Genomic DNA, 6188 nt, shown 5'->3' on the forward strand with positions numbered 1-6188 from the left:
TGGTTTATTGACGGCCGGCCGGACTCGGGAGCTTTCTGTTTGAATCCCGAGCCCCGAACAAGATTTTCAAACGTCTTTTATACAGAGAGGAAAGGCCAAAGGTCCCTTTGTTTCAGTTCTCAATAGGCTTCAATTAGCATATATCTCTTCCACATCTTAGGTAAGCTTTTAGCAAGGACTCCAGACATTTTAGATAAGCCTTGGTTTTTGCATTTCCCCTAAATACTTAAAGTTTATAGCCCTTGCTTTGTTAAACATTTCCTGGGACTGGAGCCTGCTGGTCCCTAAGAGCAGGACTGCAGCCTCTTACCGTTTCACACCCACAAGTCAAACAACTTAGTTATCTCTGAAGAGACACAAGTCAAACAGCTTAGTTATTTCTGAAGAGACAAAGAGCCTTCCACCCATAGCCCACATCATTCCCCCCTTTCTGCCAAAGATTAACTTGCTAAGCTTTGGCATAATTATTGTTGGAGCTATGAGGTGGATGGCTGTTTGTTGTCTTGACTGATTATTTATCAGTCTTTAGTACAGCATCCAGGACCGTTTTTAGAAGTTTAGAACTTTTCATTCTGGACAGCAGAATCTTGGGCAGGGGCCTCCTGCAGTTATTCTGCTGCCACTGGCACTCACGTGGATTTCCAGTCAGGTTCCAGATCCATCTATTACTTTTCTTTTACTCTTAAAGAGTTTACACCTTTAATTTAAAAGGGGTGCTGAAGGGAGACGATCTCTTTTCTGTAACTGCTTCCTGCTGGCCATGGGCTGTAGTCATTGCCTAATAAGGTGTAAAACTCTTAATTTATTCTAACTGGAGGAAGATGGATCTGGCATTCTGTACGAAGTTGGATGAAGTTTTCATATGGTTAATAAGATGTTCACTCTGAAAGAAACAAACTTAATTAAAAATTTGGAATACCCGTTTTTTTAAAAGAGGACACATTGGATTACAGAGGTAGACAAGGTTAGGTGCCTATAAAGATGGCACTCCTTAAAAGCTGGTGGGAACAGCATATATTCTTTTTTAAGTTATCCATCTTTAGAGAGAAATTGCAACAGACACTTAGCTTTGTCTGAAGACACATTCCAAGCTGTTCAATGATTGACACTCATTCGCTCTGTCAGATGCTCCTGGTGAACTGGCACTCCTTGGGCAACTGGCTTCACGCAGGATTAGAACACTAATTTGGAAATACTCTTAGTTTTCACCTGTGGGAGTGATCAGAACTACAGAATAAAGATTTTTACACCTTGGTTTTCATTGTACAATTTCTAGCAATTTTGACTTGTTCAATAGGTGACTCACCATCAGCAAGCAAGCCTCACTTTTGCTAACTTGAGACTGGCTGAGACTGCCACCTTATTCTATAGACATGTTATTAACTGTTTAGAAAATGATTTTACCAGGAATTTAACATGTCTAATATACTTCTGCACTTGATCCAAAATAGAAAAGATAACATTACAATTATTAGGCATATATTTAGTACAGGATAAAAGTACAGCACTTAATATTAACTAATGTATTACTTAATGCATAAGGATTCAGAGTTGCCATTATTAGTTTTGAGTTTCAGGTTTGTAATACTTTACATGTTATCTCTCCATGAAAGCAGGCCATAATGCCAATTGTGTTTAAGTTTTACTTACAGTCTCCTGGTATCATGGCTCCACTTAGCATGTTCTTCAACGCAGTGAGCAAGTTGCAGCATCCTTCCAGTATTCCAGAGATTTTCCAGTATTCTACTAGCCTGGTGCATAGTGCTCTCTGGCACCATGGAACAGTGCCAGTCTGGAGGCGATATCCATTGTACACTTGTACCGAGTCATTATTGGCTGCAGGAGCTTGAAACTGCAATATAGTTTCCATCGACTTCAGGAGCAGAACCAGAGACTGATATAGCACATATTTTTAATTGAGGGGTCAGTGACCAGCCTAGCCAATAACTCACATGGAGAGGCCACCTGTAATGTATACAAGGCCTGGTTCGAATGCACAAGAGTTTGACAATGTTAAAGTTTATTCCTTGTTTTATATATATTTTAAACAACTTAACGCAATACATATATCAAATGACTATTTACACAATTTTACTATGAAGATAACAGTAGGTGCTTTACTTTAGTAATAGAGGAAAAATATTATTTTTCATTGTTAGAATGAAAACAATTTTTCCAATAGAATCAAGACAAGTTTTTATTACCATTTACTTAAATGTGTATTTTGCAGTGGCCTTCAGACAGGTTTATTATTATGAAGTTATTTCTGCTACCAATACCAATCTAAGTTTCTTTAGTTAACAATAACTTCTACAACTAGAACTATTTAAACATTTTCAGTTTGGAAGATGTTTTACAAACTCTTTATAATTGACTATAACCACATTGACTAGCCACCTCATGTTTAAATAAACTTACTAAATTACAATTACCAATGAAAGAAATTTACTCTCTATTTAAGAGAGCATATCTACAATCTTTTCCCTTTAGCCTAATTTCACCAATGTGAACTTACAATTTTCACTTACAATTTTCATTACTGTAAAGATTTTGTACATATGTTAATTTAGTTTATAAATTAACTATGGGAGATTACACTCAAGTTAAATAAAATTGAAACCATAATAGTTTATGCAAGGAATGTTCTCTTTTTCCCTTACAGGAAGCTAAAAACTTCTTTTCTTTAAGTTATGAAAATTATTAATTTAAAAGCATAACTGACTACCAGGTTTTAAAACACATGCATACTGACTTCCAGGTTTCAAAACACATTACACAATTACTTAATTTTTTAAAATCATAACCCAGGAAAGATCTCTCCATAGTTTTTATGGACTTTCCTTTACTTACTGAAATTTGTTAATAGAGCCACTAATTACCTTATTTTGTTGGAAAGAAATCTTCTGGAAGAAAATAAGGCTCACCAGATTGTGGAGAAGAAAATACTTTATTCTCAATCTTGCAAGAAGGGGCGCAGAGCCAGATATGGCTGGTGCCCCGAACAAAGAAAAATGACACAATTTATACCCCTAAGCCTAGCATGCAAGCTCTTCCTGTTTTTCCATAGATTGGATACTTCAGAAGTTACAGCTTATCTGAGATTTAACTTTCCCACGCAAAAGTTTGATTTAACTACTTCCTCTATCACATTCCAACCATTTTAGTTTTTACCTGCTCCCCCCCTTTGTCAAATAAGGAATAGAATTTAGTGCTGAAATGGCACCGACTTAGTTAGCTCCTTCTTGGGCATCCTTCCACTGCCCATAGGACTGGCCTAAACTGGTCTCCTCCACTGCTGTCCAACCCGGGAGTGGGAGACTGAGGCAGCAGGCCGCCGGGTTACATCAACATTTTTCTTCTGTGAAAATTAACCTAATCTTTGTTTTGTTTTTTTTTTCAATTTATGGCTGACAAAGGTTTAAACTGGGAAATTACCAGGCAAACTGATTCTTAATTCCCTAGCCTAGTAGATAGGTTTAATCTGCCACACCTAGTCTTGCCTTAAAAGCTCTTGCAAAGAGGAGGCCCTTTCCCAATTGTTTCCATAATCAGATTTCTATGACTTTCTCATCCTGCTTAGTTCAATTTGGGCTTTAAGAATATTTATAAATATAACTGCATATTTAACCTCAACAATTTGAGCAAATAGGCAGACATGAATAGTTTGGCACAACAACATGACTTTAGTTACTTTAAACTTTTCAAAGACTTTTGAAACTCTTCTTAATTTGCACTATGACCATGCAGTTTACCACAAGAATTTTCTTTCTTACTTAATGGATTGTAATAACCAAAATGTTCTCAATGCCTTAGCACCATTTTGTTTTAGAACTTTATATTTTACTTTGAAATTAGCAGAATTTTGGATAAGTAACAAGATTAATTTTATATATATTTACTGAGGCTATTTGAAGCCTCAGGGAGACAGACTGCTTTCTCTCATGAATTGCCACTCTTAGGAACACTGACCGTCAAGGCAGGAGACTTCTCCCCCTCCACCCCCCTTTTGGTTTTGGAGATAATAAAACTCCAGTGGTCATTTAACCTTATTCTATCAGGCAGCAATTTATTTAGTTTACACTTGAATTCATGAGAGAAAGGGTTACTAATACCAGAAGAGGAGACAGTGATGTCCCAGCTCTTCTCAATTATGAAATAACCACAGGCAAAGGCAAAGGGCGAGGTTAGGCCTGAAGCAACCATAAACAAAGGAAAGGTTAGTGTAGAATTTACACTTAAATAATAGTTTCAGGCTAAATTCACCCAGCTATAATCTCAGTTATTGTCTTTCCACTGTTTTACAATATAAATGCATTTATAAATGATTTTAACTCTTAGTTACAGTTTTTATTAATTTTTTTAAAAACTATTAATTTTATAACACCTTTAAATACCTTTCATTCAACTTATAACATATTAAATGAACTTAACCATTACTTTAATTTTTCCTTTAAAGTGAAAGAATAAATCTCTTGCAGTTAGTTTGAAATAAAAGGCTACTTTTCAGGATTTGATTTCTAGAACATAAAATGTTCTTTTAAAAGAGGTAAGACTCTTCTTCAAACATTGAGGATATGATGAGGTTAAAGCACAAGAAGCTATTGATAAAATATTTTCTTTGTATATTGATCTTACTCAATTTAATCATAAAAATTTCTCTTCCACAAACCTTCTACACTTTCAGTATTCATTCAGGTTCTGTCCCACACTCTACTCTTTCCAATAATCAATCATTTTATCTTAGGACAAAATCATCTTCTGTTTCCTTAACAATAAAAACACATTCCATATATCCCACATACTAAGTTACCAGGCAAACTTCTTACAACATATAATTGCCATTAATACTAACCAAGTTTGTTAAAATAATGAACTTTTCTTCACTTTAAATACTTAGTAGCATGTAATACCAGAAACAGTTTTTTTGGAAGCAAGTTGGCAGGGGAGATTGGCTGCCGAATAAGTTTGTTATAAAATTGCCTTTTATTATTATTATTATCAATTCAGTTTTGTTAAATAATGACTTTCTGCAATTAGCCACTTAAATACCTTAAACAATGCTTTGTAAAACTTTTATAATTATTTATACCCTTAATACAAAGTTTACCTTCACAGAACACATTCTCTTACTTAAGGTTACTACAATACCTTCTAAGAACCTGAGCAGAATGCAAACGTATTTTGGCTTTGACACCCTAAGGAGGGAACTTTACTGCATTTATTCTGATTCTGCTTTTCACCTCCTTCACTTCCCCCCCTTCCAGGCAGTCGGGTGCACAACAAACAGGAATGCGGCTTATGAATAGAAGGGTGGACTCACTGGAAAGGGGCAAGCCGCTCCCCCCTTTCCAGCTTTCAGCCAAAATGGGCAGACAGAACTTACTCAAATTTGGCAACTCTCCCAGGAACCCAGCCGCCCTGACTGGGACATTCCCAACAGACTTGGGTGCTTGGCTCGGACACAGATGGCCTCCAAGCCCCGGCAAAGGGCCAGACCAGAGACAAGACACCAGAACATGCACAAACATCTAGACTCCGCAAACATCCAGACTCCTCAGCTTTTGCCCCAGAATCATTTCACCCCCTTGCCAATGGCAAGGGAGGGCTCCAGCTCAGCTGTAATTCTACTTCATGTAAGGACACAACTCCAACACTAACATTGAGCTGACACAGACAGAAGCACAAAGGTCACTAATCTGACTCACAAGTTTATATATTTATTTTCACCACGGCTGCCCCCACAGCCATCACAAACCTCAGAACACTTAACATTTGGTATAAAGCAAATTCATTCACAAATTAGCACCATAACAAAAGATTTCAGCTAGACTTTTTCACTGTTTAAACTTTACACCCAGACCAAGCTCCACCAGAAAAGCCGATCCATTTTCCTGTAACCAAGTTTTGTTTTCCTTAATCTAGACCAATTTCCAGGATATTAGGACTCGAACCTATAAATACCCTTCCTATTAAAATCGAGACTCCACTCCTTTAGTGGATATAAGACCAGTACCAGATTCTAACATGCAGTTAGACAAACCCAAAACACCAGGGCTTTTCCCCGGTTTTCCTCCTTTTCCCAAGCCTAGAGAGAACGGCTTCCCCCCAGCCTTCTGGGGCTACTAGGGTTCTCTCAGGAGGTGATCAGCCTCCCCTTCCTAGCAATTAAAGCTAGGGCCTTCCAGACT

Source organism: Dasypus novemcinctus, chromosome 13 (assembly GCF_030445035.2).
Source record: "Dasypus novemcinctus isolate mDasNov1 chromosome 13, mDasNov1.1.hap2, whole genome shotgun sequence".
Lineage (NCBI taxonomy): Eukaryota > Metazoa > Chordata > Mammalia > Cingulata > Dasypodidae > Dasypus > Dasypus novemcinctus.